This window comes from Molothrus aeneus, chromosome W, assembly GCF_037042795.1.
Source record: "Molothrus aeneus isolate 106 chromosome W, BPBGC_Maene_1.0, whole genome shotgun sequence".
Classification (NCBI taxonomy): Eukaryota; Metazoa; Chordata; class Aves; order Passeriformes; family Icteridae; genus Molothrus; species Molothrus aeneus.
The window spans coordinates 11,737,195-11,755,359 of NC_089679.1; the positions used below are offsets into that span (position 1 = coordinate 11,737,195).

The 18,165-nt window shown below is 45.1% G+C and overlaps 1 protein-coding gene and 1 long non-coding RNA gene across 4 annotated transcripts in view; both read left to right on the forward strand.

Annotated features, from left to right (window-relative positions):
• Positions 1-18,165, forward strand: part of LOC136568515 (ceramide transfer protein-like) — a 162,436-nt gene that overhangs the window by 58,450 nt on the left and 85,821 nt on the right. The window lies entirely within an intron of this gene.
• On the forward strand, positions 529-8,238 carry LOC136568517 (uncharacterized). The gene is made up of 2 exons (XR_010785230.1): positions 529-591; positions 7,535-8,238. It is a non-coding gene; the product is annotated as an uncharacterized lncRNA (long non-coding RNA).

Below are 18,165 nucleotides of genomic sequence, written 5' to 3' on the forward strand. Positions count from 1 at the left end.
AACAGACAAATATCATGTATATAGGTTAAGAAAAGTTTTATAGATTTATAGTTATGTTTTACCCCTTCACATTGTTATCAAGAGACAGCCGGGGTTGGGACGTCTGGGAGGGTCGGCTTGTCACTATGGCGACATCTGACCTCCAATCAGGATTTGAGGAAGTGATCTCCACCAGTGGACAGCGAAGAAGGACAGAACCTTGGGAGGGGTTAAAGGATTAAAAGGCGAAACCTCTATTGTGTGGGCAAGCACATGGTGGGGAAAATCCTTTGCTGGTGGCGCCGGCAGTAACCGAACTCGGGCGAGGATGGCTCTTGGGTGCAACCAGCTCCGTGGTTCCCGGAGTCAGCTGAGATTGGGCTAGAAACGGGACAACCACTGAGAGGTTTGCTGTGGTGGGGTTACCCCGTAGTAGGTGTAACACTTCACGTGCCGCAGCGAGTTGGGGCGGAGCTGCAGAACCAAGCCGGGGCAGGCCAGGGGCGGACCTTAGCCAAGCTGTGCCGTGGCGAGTAGGGGCTGAGTGAGCCGAGCCGGAGCGGGGCGGGGATGGAAGCCCCCTGAACCGTAGGATTTCTTTTCAGGAGAGAGGTAAAGCTTTTTTTCTAGTTTTTTTCTCCCTCTTCCCCTTTGTTTCTCCCTTTTTCCACTCTCTGTCTTCCTTTTTCTTCTCCTTCCTCCTTTCCTGGTTTCTTTTTTTTTCCCCTTTTCCTCACCCTTTTTAGGGAGGTGGGCTCTGTCAGGAGGGCCAGTGGCTAGAAGGGCGGGCTCTGTTGGGGAAAGACCTGTGATCTGCTAGTCAGGATGAGATCATGGGTGAGTAGAGAATCCCCAAAGGAAGAAGCAGAGATTGAAGAGGAACCAATGGGCATACCCCCAGATAGTCCACTGGGAAGGAAGCGAGCCCGATGGAAATATGACCCCAACACCAGAGATAAGGACGAAAGCAAAATGGTTCAATACTGCGTATTGGAATGGACCAGAAGGGACATTAGGAGCGATCACGTATACTGGCCGAGATATGGGTCAGACAAGGGATGGGTATGCTGAGTATTAAACATGTATGTAAGAGCTAAGAAACTATTCAATCAGGAAGAGAGTGACTATGCTGCTTGCTGGGAAGGGGAAACCGCACCCTCGAAGGTGAGCATGTTTAAGGTAGCAGAACATACGGAGTGGGACCCATTAGACCACTTACCCTCCCCACCTCCAGTAGCTCCAACTCCACCTCCCCTACCCGCTGATGGGCCTAGCCAGAACGCCAGGAGCAGAGTAGCACAAAGAGAGGAAAGCAGATCAGAGGATGGGAGCCAAGCATTGTGACTCTATCCCCTGAGGGAAGTACCCCTGGGGGAGGGGTACAGGGAGGAATTTGGTTTGTAACCATACCTCTCAGTTTCTCTGATGTGAGAATGTTTAAAAAGGAATTAAAAGGACTATTAGAGGACCCCCTTGGGTTTGCGGAGCAGCTAGACCAGTTTCTGGGGCCCAATATTTATACATGGGAGGAAATGCAATCAATAATGACTATGTTGTTCACACCAGATGAAAGACAGCTGATCAGGGCTGCTGGGATACGAATATGGGAAAGGGAGCATGTACAAGGACCTCCTGGGCATCTGAAAATTCCCATAGTGTGCCCCGCCTGGGACCACAACAACACTGGGGGAAGGCAAGACATGGAGGAATATAGAACATTAATTATAAGAGGTATCAAAGAAGCAGCTCCACATAATCAAAATGCTTGTAAGGCTTTCGATGAGCAGCAAAAGAGGGAAGAAACCCCCAACCGAGTGGTTAGAAAGGTTGTGGAAAATATGAGGCAGTATTCAGGAGTTGACCCTGACATAGTGGCCGGACAGATCTTACTAAAGATAAATTTTGTCACTGATGCCTGGCCAGATATATGGAGAAAGTTAGAAAAGTTAGATGGTTGTCAAGAAAGGAGGTTAGAGGATCTTCTAAGGGAAGCACAGAATGTGTATGTAAAAAGGGATGAAGAGAAGGCCAAGGCAAAAGCCAAGGTAATGGCAACTGCCATCAGGGAAGGAAACCAGCACGTAAAGAACAACGCAGGTAAGGCAGGGGGATTCCGAGTGCGAGAAGATAGATGGAAGGGGAATGCAGCTCTTTGGACTGGGCAAAAAAAGGAGAATTTGGGAAATGGGGGAATTTAGGACCAGTTTGCTTTTACTGTAAAGAGAATGGACATATTAGAAAGAATTGCCCCCAGAAGGAAAAAGACCTGAGGGTCTGTGAGACTGAGCAAAAAGGAAAAGCAGGAGATTAGGGGTATCAGGGGCTCTACCTCCTGGGGACAGAATACCATCAGGAGCCCTTGATAACTTTAAAAATAGGCCCCCAGGAGGAAGAATTTGAATTCCTAATAGACACAGGGGCTGAAAGAACTTGTGTTTGTAGAATCCCAAAGGGGTGCAAAAAGAGTCTAGATACCATGCAAGTAGTAGGTGCAAAAGGGGAGGGGTTCAAGGTCTCAGTTATAAAGCAAGTAAAGTTTGAAGAGGCAAATAAAGTAGTAATCAGGGATGTTCTATTAGTTCCAGAAGCAGGGTGCAATTTATTAGGACGGGATTTACAGGTGCAGTTAGGTATTGGAGTATTCCCAGAGGAAGGAAAAATGGTGGTTAAGCTTCTCCAATTAAGGGAAGAGGATGAGGGCAAAATTCATGAGATGGTGTGATCAAAACCAAAAAATCGAGGTAAATTGAACATGAAACCTATAGTAATAAAAATAGTTGATGAGAGCCATCCAGTTTGGGTATGAATCGGCGCCGGGTGAACATGGATCTGACCTCCCGAGTGTCAGAGTCTCCCCAGTTCACGCTTGCGGCTCTGCGCAGCGAGGTTTTATACAGTTTATTCTGCCCGAGGAAAAGATGACCGAATTTTCTTTGTGTCTCTTCACATGCATCACTGTTGCTTTCCATGTGCAGAGGTGGACAAAAGCCTCGTCCAGGTGCGTCGTTGTTGTCAATCTACTCCTCCAGGGAAGCCATGTATTCAGATGTATCAGGGTGGCGCCATTGGTTATCTGGACAGATGCAATCGGGAAACCAGCAATTATCGCCCTGGAAGCTTCTATTCTTACGTTAAAGCGTCGATGTTTATCTTAACGTGTGTCCGGGAACTAGTTGTATCTGAATAAGACAGCTGCTCCCCGGGCCGAGGTAGACAAAAAGACATTTGTTTGGATTTTACAATATTTTATACCATACATTAATAGCATGAATTATCGCTACCATATACTACATATCCCAAAAGGGAAAAAACAACAAATGAGTGACAGAAACAGGAATAACAGAGGTCCAGTATGGCTTATACTCCCACCTCCCATGCCTGTGAGGTTGCAACCCACAGCAGGTGTATTTGATCTTCTTGGTGGCAAAATACAGAGGCCAATCTGGTCTTGCCCTCTATTTCCTTGTCACTTTCTCTTAACTAATTTCCAGGCAAATTGGTTTTGACACCCTTTAAGTGTGGTTTCCCACCAATCCTCAGGTATCTCTCATTCAACAGGCACTAATAATTCCCATCCACAAAACAAAGTTATTACTTTAACACTTTTTGCAATAAGAGCATAAATTTTGTGAACTACAATACTAATTATTCCCACAATTCAAGCATTTACTTATAACCCAGCTAGCATGTCCAGTATTGGAATGAATCAAATAAAGTTTACTGATGGAAATGGTAATTCCCCTTCTCCCCTGTACAATTCACAGGCTAAGGTGAGAATACAAAAACAGTCTTGATCTTTCTTTCTATCTGAAGTATTCCTCCCCAAAGGAGATGTTTTATTCAGGCAGTGCTTGAAACAAGTGATATATGTGTTGTCTTACTTCTTAATTCAGCGTTATTCTTTGTACATTTCTTGGATCATTTGGGTTTTTCCAAACTATTACCACTCAGTCCCCATTGGAAAGTCAGTTCAGTATCACCCGGTTTAAATGTGATAGTCCATTCCTCAGGTTTCTTCACAAGTCTTTTGATTTTGCAGGCATGAATTCACCCTCTTTCCGTGATTCTGATTGTTGCTTCAGTAGTACCTGGAAAGGACTTCTTAATAGCATAGTAATAAAAGAAAGATAATACTGCATTAACTTTTACCATTCGCTTTTCTTCCAAACTTTCTGGGTTTAGCTAAAAGCTTTCTCCACAGCAGCCTCTTCTTCTTCTATCCAGCTGTGCTAATAGCTGCAGAGGCAAATTCTTCTTTCTGTGAGTTACAGTTAGTTAAATAAGAAAGGCCAGGCTGATTTTAACACATGATTATTCACATCTATTGCTTTTTTAATTTTTGGGCAACATTTAATTGTTTTAGCCTTACAAACCTATTCTTCAGTAAAAAAACTAAAAAAAAAAACTTTTTATTTTTAATAGCAAACAAAACGAAAAACTTTTTACTTAAGAAAAATAAACCACTTTGTGAGGTTTGGAGAGTCAGCAATCACTGCTTTGATTTTATCTTTTAGTGCTAGCCCTCTCCCCCTCTTTTCACAGCCTTGCCGTCAATGCTGTTCTTCGCCCTTCCCTTGCTGCTGCTATTTCGATGCAGGGCTGGAGCAGGGGAGAACAGCCATGGGCATGGGGACCCTGGGGGGCATGCCTTGGGTTCCTTTTGCCCCCTCTCTCTCTTCTTCTCTCTCTTTCCTTCTCTCTCTCTCTCTCTCTCTCTCAACCCACTTACCGGGGCCAATGGTAAGTCCTGGACTCGGGATCCCGACAGTTTGGGAGCCACCCTGGCAGTTCCTCCACTGAGCCAGCCCGCTCCTGCCCGGCAAACCTGTGTATAATCTGCTCCCAGCACCACTGCCGGGTTACGTCCATGAATTGGTTCCTGCCACAGTCCCTGAGACCCTGCCGCTCGTATGGGAGTGGTCAAGCACTTCCCAACCTTGACAACCTCAAAACTTGGCATCTTCAGGTGCTCCTGACATTCTATTTCTTTCTATAGTCAACTTATCCTCTTCTCTCTTCAAGGAGGGCTCATTCTGCTAAACCTTTTCCGGACCCCAGTTCAGCTCTTAACAACCATGTGTTAATACACTTCCCTGCCTATCATGCAAAAAACCTGCATTCACACTTCTGCTTTCTTCTAGCACCAAGATGTCATCACTCCACATTCCAACATCTCAGAGTTTTCTAGCCACCCTCCTACTTCAACTTCTCTCTTTCTTCTCTTCTTACTTTTTTCTTTTGATTCAACACACCTCAGACGGTACGAGGTGTACACAACTAGTTTACCTCTAAAAGTAAGTTTACAACTTTCTTTTACTAGGATTGCAGTAGCTGTTATAGCTTAAATACATACTGGCTAGCTGTGGCTTACTGGGTCTAACATCTTTGATATATAAGCTACTAGATATTTTTTTACTCTTCCTTACTCCTGAATTAAAATTTTATGAGCTACTCCATTTTCTGTATTTATGTATAAATGATAAAGGATTCTTCTAACAAGGGTAAGCTTAAAGCTGGTACTTAGGCTAGTTTTAACTTAACTCTTTTAATTTAACAATATCTTCCTTGGTCTGTTTTATATCATCTCCCTCTGTCAATTTTTCATACACAAATTTTACTGCTTGTGTGTATCCCTCAATCTATAATCTATAATATTTCAATAATCTAAGTAATTTTCTGATCTTCCTCTTTGAAGAGGGAGGGAGAAGGAATAAAATTCTTGCAATTTTCTCATGGTTGGGTTTCCAGCTACTTTTATTTATTAAGTGTCTAAGATATTTTACCTCTGGTTCTACAAATTACAGTTTCCTTTTTGATACCCTTAGTCCTCTTTTCCCTGAGAAAATTTAAAAGTTGTATAGTAGCCTCTCTCACTTCAGCTTCTCCAGATAGTAAAAGATCATCTACATATTGGATAATTTGTATTCTAGGAGGAGTAGGGAAATCTTGTGGTATTGTTTCTAAAGCTTGCCCAAATAAGTTTGGGGATTCTGTAAACCCCTCTGGTAATTTTGTCCATCTTAATTGCTGCTTTCTCTCAGTTTTTGGATCTTTTCATTTGAAGGCAAAAATATCTCGGCTCTCCTTGGCTAGTGGGCAAGATTAAAAAGCATCTTTAAGATCTACCACACTAAACCACTAATGCTGGGGTGGGGCTTTTATTGGAAGAGTATAAGGATTTGGCACCACTGGGTAGCGAGTCTGAGTTCTTTTATTAACCTCCCTTAAAACTTGTACTAGTCTATAACTCCCATCGAACTTCTCTACTGGGAGAATAGGGGTATTATGAGGAGACATACAAAGTTCTAATGTCCCATCCTTTTTTAGTCCTTTTATTACTGGCTTCAAACCTTCCCTTCCTTCTAAAGATACAGGATACTGACGTACATGTATGGGACAATCTTCTCTCAATTGTAACCCTTATGGGGTCGATATTTAATCCTCCCCTATTTCCTTGCCCAGCCCAAACTTCCTTGTTCATTTTTTTCTTCATTCTCTTGGCCTAATTTTAAAACTCTAGCTGTCATTTTCCCATTTTCTGGTAAAATCTTATTCCTAATTGCACTTGTAAGTGTCTCCTCAATAAGTTGCTACCTGCCCCTGGGACCAATAAGACATCTCTCATCTAAATTTTAGTTTCTTCCCTCAATTACTACATCTTTAATGACCACAACTGTAAAACTTTCTACTTTTGCCCCTGTTACTTTCACTGTATGTTTGCTCACACTATAGCCTTTTGGAATATTTAACAGGCAGGTTCTGTCTGCCCCTGTGTCTACTACAAATTCTAATTCTTCTTCTTGGGGACCCACTTTTAAAGTTATCAAAGATTCCCGATGGTATTTGTCCCCTAAAAAAATAGAGCCTATGACCTCCCTATTCTTCCTCTGTGCCCATCTCTTTAAAGATTTTCAGATCTTCTGCTTGCTTAGGACCATTTTCCTATTTCTCTTAAGTTTGTTTATCTATTTAGTTGGAGTTTCTTCTTTTCTCTTTAAAAAGCTGTCCCTTAAAAATATTTTTTTGCATTTCGCCTTTGATATGCTGTCTCATTTATTCTTTTGATTATGTAATTACAGTAATTATTCATGTGTTTCCTCCCCTCATTATTTTTACCCCGCTCAGGAGGTACAGTTGGCATTTTGACTTCTCTGGGGGTTCCTGAGGTTTATCTTTTTTTCCCAAGCTTCTATTCCAGCTACTCTGCTTAATTATCTTTCTTCCTGAGAAAAATATTATTTTCATTATAGATCGCATTTCTTCTCAAGTATAAATGTTCGGACCTAAAAATTGGTCTAATTGTTCAGCTATGCCTATGGGATCCTCTAAATATGTCTTTTATTTATTTCTTAAAATTTCAGAGCTCAGACTAAGTCAAAGGAGCATTTACAAACCCCGGTCCGTCCCCTCCTATGAAAACCTCTCTTAATGGAAATAGACCAATCCCTTTATCCCATTCTTTTTGGATTTTTATCTTCTATAGCCTTTCTCCCGTATTTTTAGGAAGAATCAGGAGAGGGATTTCTTTTAACTGAACTTTTAGTGTTTCGATAAGGTGATTCCTTCTAGAGAGAGAGAGAGAGAGTTCCTCTGACCAGCCGGAGCTGTGGTTACCAAGGGAACGGAGCTTGGGGCAGGACGGGTGGGACTCGGCATGACTCCAAGTCTCGGTCCTCCAAAGGCGGGATCTGCAGCCGGAATCTCCCGAGGGGGATCTTCGAGCATGGAAAGCCCTACATGGCTAATGGCAGCTGATCCGGCAGAGACAAAGAAGGCTACTGACCCCGGCAGCGACAAAGCAGGCTACTGACCCCGGCAGCGGCGGTAGCCGACCAGAGTCAGGGCAGCCGGGGATGGGACAGACAAGGCAGACGGGACCTTCCCTCGGTGTGGTCGGCGCGGTAATCATGGTCTACGCGGCAGGACAGATTCTCACCCCCCCTCGGCACGGCCGGCGGAGCGGCCGCGGGCCAGGCGGCCGGGACTGGGGCAGACGGACTGTGCCGGAGCCGGCACAGGGGCTGGGGGGTACAGCCGCGAATGGGTGGGGGAACAAACGGAACGGAGGAGGTAATCTTTTGTTTCCAGCCTTTTTTTTCTTTCACGGTTTTCTTTTATTGCTTTTTCGTAGGGGTTTTTGGTATTTTAAGATGTTATTTTCTTACGATCTCCCCCCCACCCCAGCATGTGGTATATTCCTTTTCTTCTGGATTAACCGGGGTTTTTTTACAAATAAATCTAGAGCTTAACAAATCTAAACTTCCGCTTGGATACTTTGAAATGGTCAACGAGCTAACTCACGACCTTCTCATGGTGTTTTTCTCATCACCCTTTTATTTGTCCTTTGGCAAATTATGCATCTTTCAGTTACTTGTTTTTCTACTTCAAAAATCCCAATGCACCCATAGTTCCTTAAAAAAATGATCACACAAAGCCTGAGTATCCCACTGGGCTTTTTGATATATGTCCTCTGCTATTCCCTAGTAAGCATTTTATTATCTAATTGTCTTTCATCAAGAGGTTTCTATTTCCCGGATTTATCTTGTTCGCCACCTGTCTTGTTTTAATTCTTCTTTTTTTTTGCTTCACTAAGCTTTGGAATTTCCAATTTTTGCTCATTTGGATTTAATATTAACTCTTTCAGCTCTATTTTCTGCTGCATCTTTAGCTTCTTGATCTGCCAAATTATTTCCTCTTATTTCTGGGGTCTTTACCTTTTGGTGTCCCTTAATATGTACTATAGCTATCTTTCTTAGGTAATTTTAATGCCTCTAAAACCTCTAAGATAAGTTTCTCATGTACTAATACTTTTCCTCTTGAATTAAGTAATCTCCCTTTTTAAATTTTTCTTAAGATATGTGCTACTCTAAAGGCATACCTTGAATCAATATAACTCCTTTCTTTTGTGTTAAATATTCTAGTGCTCTTTTTAAAGTATATAATTCACAAGTTTGTGCCATCTAGTTTAATTTCCTTTTTTTTTCCCTGTATCTAACTTACTGGTTTTCTGTTCCGTTTTCAAGATCTTATCTATTCATCCTCTGCCTCTGTTTCTCACTTTCACTAACAGCTTAATACCACTTTTCTTTCAACTACTTACACCTAAAGCCTTTTTCTCACACTACTTTTCAATACAATACACCTCCCTCCAAGGAGATATGGTAAGACTTAAAATGCACAATCTACATTACATATACTTTCATTCGTCTACATTCACTCACTTTTATTTCTCATTCACTTTCACACATTCCTTCACACCCTCAAGATACAAAGTGTATCCCAGTCGCCAGAAAATCACGGGTCCCTGTGGCCCCCTTTTGCATTGGGGTTGGCCTCTGGGTCTCAGTATCGCCAGGCCTCCTGTAGGGGCCCTGACTGGTCGCCTCCTGTCACGGTTTGACGCTGGCACAATGCCAGTGCCTCCATGAAAATACCTTCTCCCTGGTGTCTACTGTGAGATGTGACCAGGAATAGAGCAAAGCAGGCTCCAGCTTAGGAATAGAAGGAAAAAAACTTTATTAACTTACAATATATAAAAGAAACACACAGAACTCAGGATGAAAACCTTCCAAACATTCCTCCTCCCCCCAACCAAGTTCCCAATACATCACAGTAAGACAAAACCTTGGACTCCCAATTCAGTTGCCATCCCTCAGATCACCAACTCTCAGTCCATCACCACCCTTCAGATAAGCAATTCTCAGTTCATCAAGAGGAGAGGAGTCCCTCTTGTGCCATAGGCTTCCCCAGGAAACACAATTGGAACCGCCTGTGTTTCCATGTCACACATGGCACTGGCCGGAGATCATTTGCCATCGTGACATCTTCCTTCCACGCCCAGTGCTCTCACCACTGTACATGGGCCAGAGCTGCTTCTAGGGTTTTCCTTTTAAGGGTGCTTTGTCCAGTTCCAAAAAGAGCACAGTCTCTCACTTTTGAGACAACTGTCCCCCTCAAATTTCACCCCCTGGGGCCGAGGGGTACCAACACTGAACTCTCTTGGCTCCGAGCCATTGCCTCCCCCTGGATGCAGTCTCTGTGTCACAGGAAAAAACAGTTCTGTCCATGGCTATACAAGAAAAGTCCAGCCAAAGGCCACTCCATCATCTCCTGCCACCTAGAATTCTTCTCAACTTCTCTTGGACATCTTTCACTTGCACAAACTTGCATCACACTTGCCCATTTCCTGCTATTCATCCCTATCTCTCTTCTCATTCAGGAGGAGGATCAGCATTTGTAAGGTTTCCATCATCCAAGAAAAGGGTTAAAAATCTTAGGGTCTGCCTGTCCAGAACTCCCACGGCTGCCTTCCCGGGCACCTTCTCACCGCACCCCCCCCCCCCCAGCCCCCCTCTCCTTCTCAGCCGGCCTGCTATCAAATTTCAAGGTGGCACAGGCACAGACACCAGCTCTCCCTCTCTCTCTCCGGGGAGGGGGGGGCTGGCTGCCCAATGCCTCTCCAATGTTCCTCTACCCTTCCATCCTGCAAGGGCCTCTTCACCTCCCCTCTCTGTCCAAGGCCTGGCCTACCTCAACCCGGCCACATGGCTTCCCCTCCTCTGCCCAGCCGCAGCAGCTGGGCAGACGAGGTCTGAACCTTTCACTGACCCACTGACCGGAACCAAGAGAAACCTTTCCTGGGAGTTCTCTGCTTGTAACCCCCCGTGTTCTCAGAGACGTATCCATGTCCTCAGTGGCCACACCAGGTGCCAATATTCAAATCTGAGCACCTATTGGTTTGACCACAGCATCCCAAAAAACTCACTTCCTCTCAAACCACGACACCTCCGGTGCCCGTTCACCTGTGAGGTTGTCTGCGTGTCACTCACACTCTTCAGCTACGGCCCCCTCACACGCCCCAGGAACACTAGCCTGGTTTGCAGGTTACTCACTCTTCAGCCATAGCCCCCACCTTCCCAGGGAACAATAGCCTGGTTTGCAGGTCACACACTCCTTTTCCACTTCCCCCCCCCTTCCCACCTGCTCGGGAAGTTGAGGCTGATTTTGTGTGTGACTCATTCACACACACACACAACAAGACAATTATAAGGTACTTTTTACTTTCACATCACCTATTACAAGTTTAGGTGTTACTGGCCAGTCCTGGTGCTCTTGGATATGCCTCAATTCAGCTGTGTTGTCCAACCCCAGATGCTCTTGGACATTTTTCCCTCAATCCAGCTGTGTTGTCCAACCCCAGATGCTCTTGGGCAAAATTTTCATCCCTCAATCTAGCTGTGTTGTCCAACCCTGGGTGTTCTCGGGCATATTCTCACTCCGGCAGAATTCTGTTCAACCCTGCTCTTGGATGCTCTTGGAATGTAAATCCCACAACCCAGCAGGTTTTTAGGGGCCCCTCCTGTCCTGTTTCCTAGTGGATTGGGCTAGGAAACATTGCTCCCTACATCCAAGGGGTGCAACCCCTCCCTGAGACCCAGTCCCAGTTACCCCGGGGGATTCTTTCACTCCTCTTCTCACTTCGTCTCTTTACTGGCCGCTTTTCTTGCAAAAAGACAGAAACGCAGCATGGGAGACTCCAGCACTCACTTGGCAGGTCTGGGACAACCAGCCCGCCTCTCATTCGCACACATTCATCTCCCCCCACTGCTCCCCCAAGAAATACTTACCAATCCTTTTTCCTTCCCGGGTTCTTTGTGCGCACTACTAGTCTTAGGGGGCCAATTACCGCCGTTGTAGGGAGCCTTTTTCCCTTCTCTTTGTTTTATTGTCTCCTTTTGTCCACCGATCGTGACCTGTGTCTGTCGGTCACCCCAGGGGAACCAGAGCGAGGCTGCCAAAGAGGGCAGGGCGCGCCTCCTCACTCTGACTCTTCTAAAGCACCGGCAGCGAGGTGTTAGTAACCATCCCCTGCTACCATATTTGTGAAAAACGCCAATCACTTGTTTTTAAAATGCTAAAAGTTTAATAGTAATAAAATGGTTATAAAATAGTAATATAATTAGAGTAATAATAATTTGGACAATTAGGATTAGGACAATATGAGACAATAAAAACAAAGAGTTACGGACAGTCTGGGTACCTTTTTCTGGGCAAAAGAAGCCCAAAAAAGGACACCCGTTAACAAAGGATTAACCCTTAAAAACAATAGCTTGTTGCATATTCATACACCTCATACATGATGCATAAATTCTATTCAAATACAGGATTCTGTCTGGTCATCATCAACTTCTTCCTCTGAATCCTAACAGTGCCTTCAAGGTGGGAAGAAGTTAGTTTCTTCTGATAAGAAGGCAATAAATTCTTGTTCTCTGAAAGATTTAGGTGTCTTGAGGCTGCTATCTCGCTGCAAGTCCTTTCTTTAAAAAAGTATCTTACATAGCATAGTTTCTATTTTAACATTTTTTTATAACCTAAAACTATATTTAACACACTACTTAAGAGAATTAATACAGCATTACTTTCTAACACAACACATATAATATTCATTTTAATATTCGCAAAAAGCCAATCATAAAATATGCATTTTTCACATAAAACAAAAACCCCAAAAATTATATGGGATAAAAAACTGATGCCTAGAGAGGCTAGCTAGAACAGAGGCTCAACAGTGTTCAAGGAATAAAGTAAGTATTTATTAAAAATGCCTTCAAAGGATACACCTTGGGCAGTACTAGAGCTAATGTCCCTAAACTGGGACATTTGGTCCATTTGCATATTGGGGTTAATTGTCCAATTACAGCTTCAGGTTATGAAGTCACATCCTCCCAGATTGCTGTCCTCAATTTGCTGTTATTTATACTTTTTGGGCGTGAAGCTGCAACAGTGTCCTTGATTCTCAGGCTGGAAAAGGGTTGTTTTCTCTAACTAAACTGTGAAGAAAACTTGCTAACACTTTATATGAAGTTCAAAGTTATATACTAATGCAGTACAGAATCTGAAAATATGAAAGCTAAAACTTAAGGCATCAAAACCATTCCCAAGACAATTTGTCATTGAGCTATTGACTACAGCTCCGAATGCAATCATCTAGTCAGTTCCATATCCACTAAGTGGTCCACCCATTAAATCCATGTATTTCAAATTTAGAGATAAAGATGTAGTGTGGGACAGTGTCAAATGATGTAGTGTGGGACAGTGTCAAATGCTTTGCACAAGTCCACATATGTGACGTTAGTCACTATTCCCTCATCCTGCTGCCCTGAAACCCTGTCATAGCAGGCCACTGAATATGTCAGAAATTATTTCATAGCACCATATAATTATAGAATATGCTGAGTTGGAAGGCACCCATCAGGATCATCAAGTCCAATTTCTGGCCCTCTGCAGGACACCCCAAGAATCACACCATGTACCTGAGTGCATTGTCCAAATGCTTATTGAACTCTGTCAGGCTTGGTAGTGTGACCATTTCCCTGGGGAGTCTGTTCCAGTGCTCAACCACCCTCTGGGTGAAGAATCTTTTCCTGATATCCAACCTAAACCTCCCCTGACACAACTTCATGCCATTCCTTTGAGTTCTGTCAGTGGTCAGGAGAGAAAAGAGATTGCTACCTGCCCCTCTGCTTCCCCTCATGAGGATGTGTAAGACCATAATGAGGTCTCCCCTCAGTCCCCACTTCTCTAGGTTGAACAAACCAAGTGACCTCAGCCACTTGTGGCACCCAAAACTGCACACGACTCAAGGTGAGGCCACACCAGTGCAGAGTAGAGTGGGACCATCACCTCCCTTGACCAGCTGGCGATGCTTTGTCTGATGCACCCCAGGACATGGTTGGCCCCCCTGGCTGCCAGGGCACACTGCTGACTCATATTCAACTTGCCATCAACCAGGATCCCCATGTCCCTTTCCACAGTGCTGCTCTTAAGCTTCTCATTCTTTAGTCTATACACACAACCAGGTTTGCCCTGTCCCAGGTGCACAATCTGGCATCTGCCCTTGTTAAACTTAATTTGGTTGGTGATTGCCCCCCTGTCTAAATTGTTGAGGTCTGTCTACAGGGCCTCCCTGCCTTTGAGGGAGCCAACAGCTCCTCCCAATTTAGTGTCATTGGGAAACTTAGTATTCCTTTGAGTCCTGTATCCAAGTCGTTGATGAAGATGTTCAAGAGAACTGGGCTGAGGCTAGAGCCCTGCAGGAACCCCAGTAGTGGCTGGGTGCTAGCCTGATGTCACCGCTTTCGCTATAATTCTTTGTGCCTGACCTGTGAGCCATCTGCGCAGCCATCGTGTAACACTGATATCCAGTTGTGTGCTGGACATTTTGTCTATAAGGATACTCTGAGACACAGTATCCCAAAAGATTACATCTACTGGCTTTCCTAGATCAACTAGGTGGGTTACCCTGTCATTAAAGGAAATCAGGTTCGACAAGCAGGACTTTCCCCTCATTGAAGCCATGCTGGCTGTGACTGATGACTGCGTTGTCCTTCAGGTATTTTTCAATACTTCCCAGAATAATCTTCTCCCTGATTTGCCCTTAGGGAAGCTGCAGTGGGTTGACAGTGGCTAGCTGCCAGGTATCCACTATATTGGTGTTGCACGACCTGGTTTTTGGTAGCAGGGGGGCCACAGAGGTGGCTCCTGTGAGAAGCTGCTAGAAGCTTCCACCATGTCTGGCAGAGCCAATCCCTGATGGCTCCGAAGATGGACATGCTGCTGGCCAAGGCTGGGCCAATTAGAGATGTTGGTAACACCCTGTGATAATATATTTAAGAAGAAAATCAAAACAAAGTAGGCAGAGTTTTTTTCTAGCTAGAGAAGAGGAGGAGGTGAGACCATGTGAGGGAAACAACATGGAGACACCAAGGTCAGTGAAGAAGGAGGGGGAGGAGGTACTCCAGACGTTGGAGCCGAGATTCCTCTGCAGGCTGTGGTGAAGACCATGGTGAAGCAGGTTGTCCCCCTGCAGCCCATGGAGGTCCACAGGGGATGCAGAAATGCACCCACAGCCTGTGGGGGAGGTGCTCATGATGGAGCGTGATGGAGCAGGTGGATGCCTCGAGGAGGCTGTGGTCCAGTGGAAGACCTGGTGGAAAGAGAGGTCCCCCTGCTTCCAGGCTGGAGCAGCCTGTCCTTGAAAGACTGCACCCCGTGGAAGAGTGACCCATGCCACAGCAGTTTTGGGAGGACTGTGTGCCCATGGGAGGGACTCATGTTGCAGCAGGTGCAGTAGGACTGCTACCCATGAGATTTGGAACCACGCTGGAGAAGTTCAGAGAGAACTGTCTCCTATGGGAGGGACTCCACAGTCTCACAGGGGAAAGACCCCTCTCCCTGAGCAGCAAAGGAAAATCTCAGGTGACGAACTGACCAAAACCCCTATGCCCTGTCTCCCTGCACTGTCAGTGGGAAGGAGGGAGGGGTTGGGGGGAAAACGGTGTTTTAAGGGCTTATTTGACTTCTCATTATCCTCCTCTGATTTTGTTAGCAATAAATTCACTTTGTACCTCTAAGCCAAGCCTGTTTTGCCCTTGGAGTGTTTTTCTCTCAGTCCTTACCTCATGAACCCTTTTGTTAATTGTCTCTCTCTTCTACACAGCTGTGGCAGGGGAGGGTGAGGGAGCAGCTTTGGTGGGTGCCTGGCCTTTGGCCAGTGTCAAGCCACAACACCCACCAAAGCCACTCACTCCCCTCCACAGCTAGACAGGGGAGAAAAAATTACAGAGGTTCCATGAGTTGAGATAAGGACCAGAAGAAATCACTCACCAAATACTGTCAAGGGCAAAACAGGCTGGAATTAGAGATATTAATTTAATTAATTTCTAACAAAATCTCAGCAGCACAGTGAGACATGGAATGGTCAGTTCACCACCCATTTTTTCTCATGCTGCTCAGGGAGAGGAGTCCTTCCCCTGCTCCAGCGTGGGGTCCATCCTATGGGAAACAGTTCTCCATGAAGTTCTCCAACGAGTCCATCTCGTGAGCAACAGATCTCCATGAACTGCTGCAATGTGAGTCCATCCCATGGGCAAGTCCTCCCCAAACTGCTGCAGCGTAGGTCTCTCTTCCACAGGGTGCAGTCCTTCAAGGACAGGCTGCTTCAATGTGGGCTCCTCTCTCCACGGGCCTCCCATGGGGTCACAGTCTCCTCCACAGGCTGCAGGTAGATCTCTGCATCCCTGTGGTCCTCCATGAGCTGCAGGGGGACAGCCTGCTTCACCATGGTCTTCACCTCAGGCTGCAGAGGAATCCCAGCTCTGGCTCCTGGAGCACCTCCTCTCCCTCCTTCTCCACTGACCTTGGTGTCTGCAGAGTTGTTCCTCTCACATATTCTCATCCTGCTCTTCCCTGGCTGCAATTGCAACTGCTCAATAGCTTTTTTTTTTCTTTCTTCTTAAATATGTTATCACAGAAGCGTTACCACCATTTCTAATTGTTCCAGCCTTGACCAGCAGCAAGTCCATCTTTGGAGCTAGCAGGGATTGGCTCTGTCAGACATGGAGGAAGTTTCTGACAGCTCCTCACAGAAGCCACCCCTGTACCCCCCCCCTCCCCCGCTACCAAAGCTTGGCCATGCTGACTGTCATCAGACAACTCCTTTTTTTCCATGTGCCTTAGCATAGTTTTCAGGAGAATCTGCTCCATGATCTTGCTGGACACAAAGATGAAACAGACTGGCCTTTAGTTCCCTGGGTCTTCCTTATTTCCATGCATTGGGTTTGCAGTGCCGTTTTGGTAGCAGGGGAGTGGCTACAGGGATGGTTTCTGTGAAAAGCTGCTGGAAGCTTACATTATGTTTGCTGGAGTCAGTGCCAGCCAGCTCCAAGATGGACCTGCTAGTGGCCATGGCTGAGCCAATCAGCAATGGTAGTAACACCTCTGTGATAATGTATTTAAGAAAAGGAAAAGTTATTGCACAGAAGCTTTTGCACCTAGCAAAGAGCAGAGTGAGATTATGTTAGAGAACAACTGCAGACACCAAGGTCAGTGGAGGAGAGGGAGGAGGTGTTTCAGGTACTGGAGTAGAGATTCCCCTGCAGCTCATGGTGAAGACCATGGTGAGACAGGCTGTCCCCCTGCAGCCTATGCAGGTTAATGGCGAAACAGATCTTTACCTGTAGCCCATGGAGGACCACACAACTGTGCAGGTGGATTCCTAAAGGAGGCTCTTACCCCACAGGAAGCCCGTGCTGAAGCAGGTTCCTGATAGGAGCTGTAGGCCCATGGAGAGAAGAGCTCATGCTAGACCAGGTTTGCTGGCAGGACTTGTGACACCTTTGGAGACCTACAGTGGAGCAGTTTGTTCCTGAAGGACTGCACCTGATACCAAAGTCATCTGAAAAACTTTATAACACAATTTGAAGCATTAGAAAGCAGGCATTCTTTATCAGTGTTGGACACACTGAAGGATCTCTCCTTGAATGAGATATGTGTGGTTAAATTTTACAACAGGGTATTTATTCCAGCATGATCATACATATTCATTAGAACATACTACCTAGCTAATACATAAACATCACTTTTCCTAGAACTAATTTGCATGCATGCACCTCCTACTGAAAGTCCTTTTATAGTCCTAGAGGGTCATGTAAAGTGGTCTCTGGTGGTCATATTCACTGAATGCTTCAATATTAGAGGTGCCCTTTCCTTGAACTTTTTCTTTGGGCATGTGCTGTTTCTTGTTACATAACTTGCCAAAAAGCCACTATATTCCTCATGATCTGTTTCTTCACTGGTTTCAGCTATGTTTATCATCCTGTGTGCATACTTTTACATTCTTTTATGTTTTTTGCTAGTTAGTCTTTAAGCTCTATCCAGCAACATCAGGGGAATTGAAAATTTCTATTCTCTATGTTATTTATCATACCCTGTGGAAGGGACCCACACTGGAGCAGTTTGTGAAGATCTGCAGGTCGTGGGAAAGACTCACACTGGAAAAGTTCATGAAGGATTGTCTCCTGTGGGTGCGATCCCACGCTAGAGCTGGGGAAGTGTGTGAGGAGTCCTCCCCCTGAGGAGGAAGGAGCAGCAGAGACAACAGCTGACGAACTGACTGAAACCCCTATCCCTGCACCACTGGGGCAGGCAGTAGAGAATCAGGAATAATGTTAAGCCTGGGAAGGAGAGAGATGTGGGGGAAGGTGTTTTTAAGATTTGGATTTACTTCTCCTGGCCTTACTCTGATTTGATTGGTAATAAATTCAGTTAGTTTTCGTAACTTGAGTCAAATTTGCCTGCTACAGTAATTGGTGAATGATGTCTCCCTTCTCTTATCTCAACTCACAA